Here is a 13,985-nt window from a genome sequence, read left to right on the forward strand (position 1 = left end):
GCCCTCTCAGGTGGATGGAAAAGATCCCATGGTACTATTTTGAAGACGAGCAGGGGCGTTCTCCCTGATGTCCTGGCCAAGATTTATCCCTCAACCAATATCACTTTAAAATAGGTGATCTGGTCATTATCACATTGCTGTTTGTGGGACCTTGCTGTGTATAAATTGGCTGCCACATTTCCTACATTTCAACAGTGACTACATTTCAAATTGGTTGGCTGTAAAGCATTTTGGGACATCCTGAGTTCATGAAAGGAACCATATAAATGCAAGTCCTTTCCTGTCACAGGGCCTATCAGTAGGCATTTAAAATGCTGTATTAAGAATTGGCTCCATGTTGTAGTTAACGGATGTGGTCCAGCTTGGAGAGATGTTGCTAGTGGTGTCCCTGGGATCAGTCCTAAACCTGCTATACTTCACGGTCTTTATTAATGACCTGGACAGCAGTGCTGGGAGTATGGTAAGTAAGTTGCAGATGCCACCAAAGTCTGTGCAAGGTTTAAGATGGTAGGGGAGTGCAATCTAATCCAAAAAGATTTACCTGTGCTAGGGGAGTGGACCACACATTGTCAAATGGTATTTAATTTAGGTAAATGTAGTGTCATGCATAGCATCATAGTGTAGGGCTAATATAGAACACACATATCTTTTGCAGGGAACAATACTGAAAGAGGTTGAGAGAGAAAAAGGTGTTGGTGCTATTGTGCATCGATCACTGAAGGTTTATGACCAATGCAGAGCAACTGTAGCTAAAACTAACAAGGTGTTGGGTTGTATTCATAGAACCATTCAGTATAAATCAAAGAGCACCATTTTGACAATGTACAGATCACTGATCAGACTGCATCTAGAGTCCTGTGCTTAGTTTTGATGCTCCCACATAATGAGTGATATAGTGCCCTTGGAAAAGGTCCAGAGGAGAGCTGTGCAAATTATTCCTAGCTTAAAGAATAGGCTGAAGGATCTTGGTCTATTTACTTTAGAGCAGCGTAGACTTAGAGGTGACAAATAATTAAAGGGCTGGATAACGTCCTTATTGATAGATTATTCCAGTTTAACAGATTGGAGAGGACCAGGGGACATGAGTTTAAACTATGTAAGAGTAGGAATAGACTGGAGGTTGGGCAGTTCTTATTTTTCCAGGGAGTAGTTAGCCTCTGGAATGCATTGCCGGCTGGTGTGTTGGGTGCTGACTCTCTCCATGCCTTCAAAGGGGAGCTGGGTCGGTTCCTGACTAGGGCAGAGATCGCATCATATAGAAAGTAAGTGCCTTTATAGGTGACACTTAATCCATGTGATCTCCTGGACTTGTAAAGGAAATAGCCATATTCCAAGAGATACACCATCCTATGAACAGATTTCTGACATTATTAATACATGACATACTGGTTTTAAAAGTTCTGGAAAGCCTTGGTGACACAGGCTGTCAATGCAGGCTTCTGAGATAAGATCAATTGTTAACACAAGTTGTAAACACCGCACAAGCTTTTGAAATGGGAATTGATTGTTAATACTAAAACAATGGCCCTATTGAAAAAGCAAATGCTTGCTTCCGAAAAGTCTGCAGTTTGGAACCAACACAATAGCAATGCCCAAGTAAAGTGTTAAAAACTTACACTTCGAACAGAAACATAGAACATTAAAAACCATGTGCCTTTGTAAAAGTAACATCAAATGAAACAAGAAACACGATTAATATACAACCAATTGAAGTAGCTAAGAAATGCATGGAACACCCTAGATGAAGTGTTTTTGATTTACATGTTGTAAATATGATACCTACAGAAGACTTTGTAGCTATGATTTCAATAGATACACCAAGCAATTACATTGTGTTTGTGTTGAACTTGGAACATATAGGAGTCACGACGTCTGCTTTCAAACAGCAGAGGTGATTTAGAAATTGAATGAAAGTCCTTCAATAAGAATGACATCAAAGAGATAAATCTGTTATAAACATTTTATGATAAGTTTTTGAAACACCTATACAGTAGGTAGGATTCTGAGAGTTGGCAGCTGAAATGACAGTAAGAATAGAAAATAATTCACAAAGAATGACTAGAGATAATTAGCTTACATCAGCAGAAAACTTCAAAGAATAAACCACTAAAAAAAGTATAAAAATAGTGCTTTTCAGATGGAAAGTCAGAAGTCGCTGGAAAGGGCAAGCGTTTTTCAACTTCAGAGGCAGTCTCTGTAAGTTTTTAATTCTTTGAGTCTCGGGGATTGAAAAAGTTCTCTTATTTGATTTTGGTGGATATTCTGGATTAAGAAATTATAAGAAATGTAAAAATGTACAAAGTTAAGATTTGAGAATAAGGATCTCTGAGAGTAAGAAATGTAAGCTATTTGTATTTTGAACTGTTAAAGTCGTGATTAACTCACAAGCTGTTAACTGAATGTCAGTTCTTTAAATTTATATATTTTTAGAATTGTCTCAATTAGTATTTCTGTATCAAACTCGTGAACTCAATCTCAGTATACTCTTTTGTGAAGAGTTGCAGAATTGTGGGGGGTTTTCCGGACCCTCATAATATCCGGAATGTTAGAGTCTAGTTAACTTATTAAAAGTGCTATCTGGAGGACGGTAACATCTTCAGTCATTCCTTTCCTTTAGAGAGAGATAGCCTGGACCTTTAGACCCAATTAAGCATCTTATAGAATTCGGCTATCTCTAACTTTAGTTGAAGGTGAACATCTGGGGAATACACCTGATCTGGGGTAGCCTGAAAAGGGCTAGGACTAGTAATTATCCTTTCAGACTGGTTTCCATTGCCTGAGGGGTCGGGGAAGAATTCTATAGAGCATTTTTTTTCCTATTGGCCCTCATTTTTTCCTTTTTTTTTGCCTCTCCCACAAGATTACATGGCTGTGGGAGTGGGTATATAATGCGGAGCGCAGGGTGGTGGGGGGTGATGGTTGAAGGGAGGTCGGGGGAGGGAAGAAGTGTTTAGTCATAATGGTCCAGCCATCATGGTGTGGGGCAGGCTTGATGGACCAGCTGGTCTTTCCCTGCCCATCAATTTTGTATGTTTGTATATGTTGCACACCAGTTACAAAAAATAACCATTTCAGAGCTAGCTATTAGGATATGACAGAGCAACAGATCACAATCAAATTCAGGTTCAACAGAGAGGCTGTGATAAGGTATCCCACCTGGTTCACAACACCTACAGGGACAGCCAATATTCTCCATCTCCCTATCATTGGTAATGAAGGTCACCACGGTCCTCAGTTTATCCACCACAAGGTCTTTCCATTCACCCACAGGGGATATCACAGGAGTCAGTTCTTTTTCCAATATGTTGCTCCATTAAGGAGGCAATTTGAACTCTGTTTCTAGGACACACTCACTTCTGTGCATTCAGCAATGACCAACAGTAGCAAGAAGCACAGGCAACTAGAATTTTTTCTATACTGCTGGTTTCCTTAAGATATAGGGAATTATTTTTTGTAGGCACATAGCCATTCACAGGTCTGCCAACAATTCAATGGTACATCTAAATAGAGTTGAGGTACAGAGCAGCTATGAGGTAATTAAATGTTGGAACAGGCTTGAGGGACTGAATGGCCCACTACTGTTTCTATGTTCCTAAATAATAATGGCTGTTATTCAATCAAAGTGTAAATGGCACATAACTGTATGGGTGGCTCCTCAGAGATATGGGCTATGTAGTGCAACCATTGCTGATGGCGCTTCTGTACAATTCACCAAACACCAGTGGAGAAGAGATACAACTAGGAACATGGGCGACCAAGGCTCTCATTGAACAGCTATTTGAGGTACTAAAGCAATAGCTCAGATGATTGTAACAAGACTGGTCAGGAGGGCTAATAAAAATGCCTCATATAAGGTTGGCAAATTTATATATTGTATACTGCACAATATTGCCATAGAGGCCTGACCAAGGATTTGCAAGAGAACGAGCAGTGGGAGTGCAGCGTAGGTTTATGGGAGTGCAGCGTAGGTTTACCAGAATGATTCCTGGACTCCAAGGGTTAAATTATGAGGAGAGATTTAACAAATTAGGGTAGTATTCCCTAGAATTTAGAAGGTTAAGGGGTGATTGGATTGAAGTTTTCAAGATATTAAGGGGAACAGATAGGGTAGATAGAGAGAAGTTACAGAGTAGATAGAGAGAAACTATTTCCGCTGGGGAGTCTAGGATTAGGGGGCATAGCCTAAAAGTTAGATCCAGACCTTTCAGGAGTGAAATTAGGGAACACTTCTACACACAAAGTGTGGTAGAAGTTTGGAACTCTCTTCCATAAATGGCAGTTGATGCTAGCTCAATTGTTAATTTTAAATCTAAGATCACTAGATTTTTGTTAACCAAAGGTATAAAGGGATATGGGTCAAAGGCGAGTATATGGAGTTAGGCCGCAGATCAGCCATAATCTCATTGAATGGCAGAGCAGGCTCAATGGCCTTCTCCTGTTCCTATGTTCCTATGTTCCTAAGCCATGGGAAATGTGCCTCAGGAGATAACAATTAATTGTAAGCAGGAAGACAGGTCCATGAAGACTTTTTTCTCCACCATAAAGAATGATAGACTGACAGATTTATTAAAAGGAAAATCATTTTATTCAGTGTTTGAATATATTATTGCTTGCATGCACGTGGTGTTTGAGTGCATATGAAGGTAAATTTTGCAAGGTGTCACTGGCAAGGCCTCGCAGGTAGCCCATGCATATCAGAATGTCATGGGCATCCCTTCTGTGATTTTTCAATATGCCTAAGGTGCTTGATTATATGTGTTGTTTGAGTGTCACTATGAAAAGGTGGGGATGGGTGTTCCCCTTCAATTGTTATAGTCATTGTGCCGATGTTGCTCCCACAATGGTGTTAATTTGGGAATTCCAGGATTTTGACCCAGCAATGACAAAGGATCGGCCTTATATGTCCAAGTCAGGATGGTGTGTGACTTGGAAGGGAACTTGATGATGTTCCCATGATGTTGCTCCCCTTATCCTTCTTGGTGGTAAAGGTTGCGGAGTTGAGAGGTGCTGTTGGGAGTAATGGTGACAGATTCCCTTCCCTGAGGGATGTTAACTAACCTATTGGGTTTTCATGACAACTAACAGCCAATTATCTGGGGCTGGACCATAAATAGCTAGGTTTACTGAATTCAATTTCACAACTTGGCACGGTGAGATTTTAACTCATAACCCAGAGTAGCTGGCATGAACACGCATGATTCTGTATCGATGGCCACTGACCAGATGTCCATTTATGGAGTATCATACCTAGCTGTTCATAAAAAGGGTGACACTGGAGATAGGGGGCTAAAAATTCGGGGGCAGTACGCCACCCATTGCCATCAAAAAGCAATCACAAAAAGAGGGCAGCCGCCACTCTTTCAGCAGCTGGTGGCAGGTCTTGCGGCATCCTCCATTTTCCTAGGCCCGCGCTGCCTGTAAGATCCATCGCCCTGCAAATTAAAATGAGGAAGAGATGATGTCAGTTGACATACAACACCAACTTAACGTCTCTTCGGCGAACTTGGACCTATGCGCTGAGTTCAGTGCTGGGTCCTAAGCTCGCCATGTAAACCCAGCATGCAAGCAGACTCACAGATGTGCTACCAGCACCTCTTAAAGGAACACACACATCTTTCAGGTAAGTTTGCATTTAAGCTTTTGGATTTTTTTTTTGAATTTACTGAAGCTTGCTGCAATAGATGTTAAAAGTTTTTTTTAAGTGTGTAGGGAGTGCTGCTGGATGCTTCCAAGGCCTCAGATGGTAAAGGATGGCTTCTAAGACAGAAAATGCTGCAAATACTCAGCAGGTCAAACAACATTCATGAAGAGAGAAACACAGTTCATGTCTCAGGTCAAGATGCTTCCTGACTTGCTGAGTGTTTCCAGCATTTTATGCTGTCATTTCAGATTTACAGCATCCGCTCGCAGAGGGAAGAGGAAGATACAGAAGAGGAAGAAACAGAAGAGGAAGAAGTCAAAGAGGAGGAAACACAAGAGGAGAAAGCAGAAGAGGAGGATATAGAAGAGGAGGAAACAGAAGAAGAGGAAGCAGAAGGAAGGATGTAACCCAGACAACCCCTTTCTGGCCGGGATAGCCAGAGTGGAATCATCGACCTGCGGTACCAGTGACCAGAACCCCAATTCCCCTTTCCACATTAGTCCCATACCTTACCTTCACTCTGATACTGACCATCACAGCATCCTCTTTGCCACGATGCTGAAATAAAAGCCACCACAAAGCATACTTTGCAATCCACCTATATACATCAATCCATCCAATATGACATCAAGAAATCAACTAGTCACCCTTATGCATTCTCTTAGTCACTGTCTTGTGTGTGCCTTAGCCTATCCTACTGATGTTACGCAGTGCTACCCCAATGGCTGCAGCATGGTTGTTGGAAGGCTGCTGACTTTCAGGGGGGCACTGAAAATGGCCTTGCTGGTCGACCTTGAGAAGCTGGTAACTGGGAGTCTCAAATTAAGTGACCTCTCTTGCAGTGTTGACCCCCTGCATAAAGCTGGAGTGCTGCGTGCGAGACCTTGGGTGCCCCTTCCCTGGCTTGCTGAGCCATTTGTGTTAGTGCTGAAGCACTTCTCCCATTTTTTGAGGTTCAAAAGGGAATTCAGCTTTAAGAGCTGAAGACTGCCATTTAGGGCTTCTTTCTAATGTTAATTTTTTTAAGGTAGTCAGGGCTGAAAACTGCATTTTCCAATTCATTTTAATTTTTATTAGTTCTGAAAGCTTTGCCCTTTTAATGCATTGCCCTTTTAATTCCCCACAATTCCTAGCAAACTCTATAGCCTCACTTCCAGAGGCCGTTAGTAGCTGGAAAGCCGCTTCAGGATGGGAACTTTGACTCCCATGCTTGCTCTACACCACCAGGAGGGTGTTAAATGGAAAGTTAGCGCTGGGCTTTCACTGGTCATTAACCTGAGTTGCCCGTGCGGCCACAAATTTCCCCCCAGGGTCCCTTGTGGCCCCATGCATGATATCAATAATGTCCTGCACTTTGAGAAATCCAGTCAGATGCCTTGACCATGTACATGTCAATTAGCATTTAGAATAAACCTCTTCTGTGTTGACTCCTTTCCAGATCAATTAACTTGGCTTGGTCCTTTAGACAAATTATACTTTGGTAAGGAAAGGCAGCTTCCATTTCAACACTAGTTTAAATAAATAAATAAAACAGAAATCTTTGTAGTATTCTTATCCATATTTATTCCTGCCTACTACTTTGCAGTAATATTATTGCCGCATCTTGGCACTTTGTCTTGTGAAACTTATTTCAGGCGCTGCTCTCGGTCCTTACAGTAGTTTACACTCAAGGGCCTAGAAATTCAGTTGTTAGCGCCAGCCGCTAGCGCCTTAAGAGGGCGAGAAGTGGGGTGCGAAGTGGCTAGCGCCTGGGCGCGGCGCGACCTGCGCCTCTCGCGAAATTCAGTTAACATTTAGCGCCGGCGCAAAACCTTTGCGCGCGCTCAGCTGCGCTCGCAGATCCTGACATCATTTTATGGTGCAATGCCCTTTGTGCGCCCCGAACCGGAAATTCAGTGGTGCAGGCCTATTGTGCGTCTGGCGCCCCCCAGCAACTGTTAAAGGGGAACGTTTCCCAGTCGCTGCGGGGCGCGGGGGCCGCAAATTAAAGGGGACTCCTCCTGCAGTATAAATGTCAGCCATTTTGCTCCACTCCTTCTTTGTGAGAGACAGATATTTGGAGAGAGACAAAGGGAGAGAGCTTTCTGGTTTGACTCAACACTCGCTCAGGTACTTGTGGCTTCAGGCCAGAGCTTTGCACTTGGATTTAACTTTCAGTGCCATAGCATTGATTGGAAACATATAATGGGGGCTGCAATGGGTGCAAACGTTGGCTTACTGCATTGCATTCAAAGGGCTCAGAGACGCAGTGAGAGAGTGCCAGTTATGGCCAGACGGAGAAGGGCCAAAGGGCGTCGGCACAGGAGGCCTTACCCACCCAGGGTATACCGCCAGCAGTTCTCATATCTGAACATGTCTGAGGAGCAGTGTGTTTGGAGGCTGCGATTCAGAAGGGAGGTGGTCACTGAGATCTGCCACCTGCTTCAGAGAGATCTGCAGCCACAGCTGAGGAGCAGGACGTCTCTGTCGGTGGCAGTGAAGGTGATGGTGGCTCTAAACTTCTATGCCACCGGCTCCTTCCAATCCGCTACTGGGGACATTGCCAACATCTCCCAGTTCGCGGTACATTGCTGCATCCGCCAGGTGACCAATGCCCTTTTCAGAAGGAGACGTCAGTTCATCTCCTTCCCCATGACCGTGGACAAGCAGCAAGAGCGTGCAATGGGATTTGCAGCATTAGCGGGCTTCCCCATGGTGCAGGGCGCCATTGACTGCATGCATGTGGCTTTGCGGGCACCTCTAGAGAATGCCGAAGATTACCGCAACCGGAAGGGCTACCATTCGCTCAACGTGCAGTTGGTGTGTGACCACAGGCAGCTCATACTAGCTGTCAATGCCCGCTTTCCAGGCAGCAGCCACGATGCCTTCATCCTGCGCCAGACTTCTGTGGCAGACATGTTCGAGGCCCAGCCTCCTCCACGAGGATGGCTTCTCGGGGACAAAGGCTATCCTTTGTGCACCTGGCTGATGACCCCGCTCAATGCGCCCAACACCCCTGCTGAACAGCGATACAATGAGAGCCATCAAGCAACCAGGAACATCATTGAGCACACAATCGGTGTGCTCAAGTAACGGTTCCGCTGTCTGGATAGTTCTGGGGGAGCCCTACAGTACTCGCCTGAGCGAGTCTCCCATTTCGTTGTCGTGTGCTGCATGCTGCACAACCTGGCTATCCGCAGTACTCAGCCACTGCCAGCAGACATTGGAGGACCACTAGAGGAGGAGGAGGAGGAGGAGCACCAGGACGGGAGGGAGGCACAAAGTGCAAGGGCCGTCCGTCAGCGGCTTATTGCAAATCGATTCTAGGCCCCTCTCAGGGAATGGCTTGTGCCAATGAAAGAAGATGAATGTAGCCGCTCCGCAAGCCCTCAGCCAATCAAGGCAACAAATACTTCCAAAAGCAAACACGGACAGTGCAATTAAAGAAAATGTTTTACTCTGATAACTCTGTGCCCTTCCCGCATGACAAACTAATTCAGAGAAACCCCCCCAAAAAAAACACAACAGTCTCGGCCTTTATATAAAAAACAAAAACACCAGTCTCGGCCTTTATATAAAAAACAAAAACACCAGTCTCGGCCATTATATAAAAAACAAATACACCAGTCTCGGCCTTTATATAAAAAATAAATACACCAGTCTCGGCCTTTATATAAAAAACAAAAGCACCACTCTCGGCCTTTATATAAAAAACAAATACACCAGTCTCGACCTTTATATAAAAAACAACACATTTGGCCACACCTTCTACTTTTTCTCCTGCGAGGGTGATCCGTCTCACTTCCGTGACTGGCCCCTACCCGCCCTGCAGCTCCACCTCAATGGGACCCCAGTGGCTGCAGCAAGGCTGGGGGAAGGCTGCTGAGGGTCAGTTGGTGAGACGGCAGATGCCCTTGGGGGTCGGCCTGGACCAGCTCTGGGCCTGGAGGGGCCGGCTGCTGACTGCTCCAACTCTGCTTTGGCGGCAGCAGTCTGTCCGACGGATGGTGGCAGCTGCAGTGGAGGAGTGACAGTGTTGGCTGCAGGAATGCACTCCCTGGTCAGCTGATTCACTGGCACTCACAAGGGCCAGCAGTGCAGCATGCGCAGCAATCTGCTGAAGCACAGACTGCTGGGCTGCTGCGGCGCGGCGAGTGCCCCGGCAATGCCTGGCCGATCCAGCGAGGGTGGCAGCCGTTAGTGCCCGTGTGGCCCTGGTCTGTGTCTGGATGACACCAGCCAGTGAATGCACGGCACGACTGAGCACTTGGCTGGAGGCCGCCTGTGCTGCCGCGAAGTCCTGCAGACTCCTGGCCTGTGCTGCACTGAATTCTTGCAGACTCCTGGCCTGTGCTGCCCCGAATTCCTGCACACTCCTTGCCAGTGACTCTATGGAGTCAGGCATCCTTGCCACTGCAGCCATGAGTTCAGTGTGCCTGCGCTCAGCCTGGGCGCCCATTTCCACAAGGAGCCGCACCTCCTCTGCGCTCACCGTAGCAGGACTGGAGGCCACACTCTCCCTCGGGGAGAAGGCCGCCGAGCTTCCCCACCCCTCCTGCGTTGCTGCAGCCCGCTGGGCCCCGGAGCTTCACTCTCCTCCGACCCTTCCCCCCTGCTCCCCTCCAGGGAAGACGTGTTCCCATCATGGCCATGGGCTGCCTCAGCTGAGGGTGTCCCTGATGGGCCGGCTTCCTCTTCCTCCTCCTCTATCTCTGACTCCGGCACAGTGCCAGCTTGAGGGGCCGCCTCCTCACCTGGTGAGTCACCATCTGAAAGCAGGGAGGCACAAGAGTTGCTTTAGAGTGAGGACAGGGTGGCAGCGAGGGAGGCATGAGTGCTGCTATGCACTGCATTGGTTCTATAGTGGCAAAGAATGCTGGTGTGAGGCGCAAGTGGAAAGAGAGAGGTCAAAAAGGTGATGACCTTACCATTGGTGCCCAGAACAGGATCGGCATCTCCAGTGGCAACGGGGCCAATCAGCCGGCCTGCCATGATCCGCTCCACTAGGTCGCAGAGCTGCTTCAGGTCAGGACGGCCTCCCCCGGTCTGTCGCTGCTGTCTCCGGTTATGAGCCAGCTTGCCCTGCAAGAGAAAGGACAGCCTCTAAGTACAGTGAGAAGCCCTGATCTTGCCTGCACAGCCTCCCATGGTGGAATAGCCCTGACAGTGTGAAGCCCTCATCTTGCCTGCACAGCCTCCCATGGTGGAATAGCCCTGACAGTGTGAAGCCCTGATCTTGCCTGCACAGCCTCCCATGGTGGAATAGCCCTGACAGTGTGAAGCCCTGATCTTGCCTGCACAGCCTCCCATGGTGGAATAGCCCTGACAGTGTGAAGCCCTGATTTTGCCTGCACAGCCTCCCATGGTGGAATAGCACTGACAGTGTATAAACTCCTGAATGTGCAAGTGCTTTTCATGACAGTCCCATAGCTGCTGGATGAGGGCTGGGCATCAGGGCTTTCAGGTCCCTTTGGCCATCAACTGAGGTGCACATGCAGGGATGAGGAGGATACTGGAAAGGGTACTCACCCTGACAACCCGAGTGAGGTCGTTGAATTTTTTCCTGCATTGGATGGGAGTCCTGGCAACCACGCTGTTGGAGGTGACCCTGTTTGCCACCTCCCTCCAGGCTTTCCGATAATCAGAGGGCAGCGGCCTCCTGCCACCTTCAGGGAACAGAACATGGCGCCTGCGCTCCACTGCGCCAACCAGCACCCTCAGGTCACCTTCGCCGAAGCGCTGCGCTCTCTCCCTTGGCTTCTCCATTCTCCTGGGTGTGGAGCAGTTGAAATAGCACTGGTCAGGCCTTCCCTCAGGGCTGCAGTGTGCAGGGCGTGGCAGCCAAACAATTCCACCCTACCCCTTTAAGTGCTGACCGGCGCCTGACTGTCTGCCTTCAATCAGCAACTCGCCGCACCTGCGCTGCGCCCGCCCTTGGTGGTAGCGCCCCGGCTCGCCGGCTTAGCGCCTTATGATACTCGTGCATCGCCTGCTTTAGCGCAGCTCCAACCTCTTGGGGCGATGCAACTGAATATCGGCGAAGGTGGCGCTAAGTTGCGCTGGGTGCAAAATTTAGCGAACGCCTGGCTGTAGCGCCCCAAATGTGGCTATACTGCATTTCTAGGCCAAGGTCTGTAGCTTATGTGTGCGACAGGTACCTGCAGGGCCCAATCAGTGAAACAAGCATCATGGCCCCTGCTGCTAAGCCATTATTCAAAAACATTTTATCATTTGTACCAGTAAAGTGGCTCTTCAGTAAATGGCGATAAAATCATAGAATCTTACAGCACAAAAGGAGGCCATCGTGCCTGTGCCAGCTCTCTGAAAGAGCTATCCAATTAGTCCCACTCCCCTGCTCTTTCCCCCATAGTCCTGCAAATTTCTCCTTTCATGTATTTATCTAATTACCTTTTGAAAGTTACTATTGAATCTGCTTCCACCACACTTTCAGGCAGTGCATTCCAGATCATAACATCATTCTGCATTAAAAAAATCTCCCCCCTGGATTTTTTGCCAATTTTCTTAAATCTGTGTTTCCTGGTTAATGATCCCCCTGCCAGTGGAAACAATTTCTCCTCATCCACTCTATCAAAACCCTTCATAAATTTGAACACCTCTATCAAATCTTCCCTTAACCTTCCCTGCTCTAAGGAGAACGATCCCAGCTTCTCCAGTCTCTCCACATAACTGAAGTCCCTCATCCATTCGTGTCAGCTGTGGCTCAGTGGATAGCACTCTTGCCTCTGTATATCAGAAAAGTTGTCACTTCAAGTCCCACTTCAGGGATTTGTAGCACAAAAATCTAGGCTGACACTCCAGTGCAAGGCTGAGTGAGTGCTGCACTGTTGAAGGTGCCGTCTTTTGGATGAGACGTTAAACTGAGGCTCTGTCTGCTCTTTCAGGTGGACATAAAAGATCCCATGGCATTATTTTGAAGAAGAGCAGGGGAGTTATCCCTAAATATTGTCCTGGCCAATATTTATTCCTCAATCAACATATCTGGTCATTAACATATCGCTATTTGTGGGAGCTTGCTGCGTGCAAATTGGCTGCAGTGTTTCCTACATTACAACAGTGACTACACTCCAAAAGTACTTAATTGACTGTAAAGCGCTTTGAGAAGTCTGGTGGTCATGAAAGGCACTATATATGTTGAAGTGTGGTCACTCTTGTAATGTAGGAAATGTGGCAGCCAATTTGCACACAGCAAGCTCCCACAAACACCAATGAGATAATGAACAGATAATCTGTTTTTATGATGTTGATTGAGGGATAAATATTATCCAGGACACCAGGGAGAACTCCTCTGTCCTTCTTCAAAATTCAGAGTGGTAGAAGTTGGAAAGTGGGGTCCCACAAGAATCAGTGCTGCGACATCTGCTGTTCAAAATTTAAATTAACGATTTAGACTTTGGAATCAAAAACACAATTTCTAAATTTGCGGATGACACCAAATTGTGGAGGGGATAGTCAATACTGAGAAGGACTGCAACAAATTACAAGAAGACAATAATAAACTTGAAGAATGAGCTATTAATTGGCAAATGAATGTCAACACAGATAAGTGTGAGGTATTACGTTTTGGTAAGTAAAATAAGGAGGACACATATTACTTGGAAAATAACAATCTAAATAGGGTAGACAAACTAAAAATAGCGACGCAAGTCAATAAGGTCATAACAAAAGCAAACCAAGCACTAGGGTTTATTTCTAGAGGGATAGAATTAAAAAATAGAGAAGTTATGCTAAACTTGTATCGAACCTTGGTTGGACTAAACTTGGAGTACTGTGCACAATTCTGGTCGCCATATTATAAAAAGGATATAGAGGCACTGGAGAGGGTGCAACAAAGATTTAGAAGGATGATACCAGAAATGCAAGGTTATAACTATCAGGAAAAGATGAACAGGCTAGGTCTCTTTTCTCTTGAAAAGATAAGGCTGAGGAATGGCCTAATAGAGTTCTTTAAAATTATGAAAGGTTTTGATAGAGTAGACGCACAGACAGTGTGTTTCCACTTGTGGGGAAGAGGAAAACTAGAGGCCATCAATATAAGATAGTCACCAAGAAATCAAAAATGGAATTTAGAAAAAACTTCTTTACCCAGAGAGTGGTGAGAATGTGGAAATCGCTACCATAGGGAGTGGTTGAGGCGAATAATATAGATGCATTTAACAGGAGGCTAGATAAGCATATGAGGAAGAAGGAAATAGAGGGTTATACTGTTAACCCCTCACTTCTGTGAGGAGGATCTACCCCTCCCGTGGGGGATCTAGGTTCGCTACTTTAGGAGACTCAACACACCGGTCAGTCTATTGTCACTTTCTCAGTAATACACAAAGTCAGAAACTGTAAAATAAGTAAA

This window comes from Somniosus microcephalus, chromosome 9, assembly GCF_052327205.1.
Source record: "Somniosus microcephalus isolate GS21.2 chromosome 9, FLI_Smic_1.0, whole genome shotgun sequence".
Classification (NCBI taxonomy): domain Eukaryota; kingdom Metazoa; phylum Chordata; class Chondrichthyes; order Squaliformes; family Somniosidae; genus Somniosus; species Somniosus microcephalus.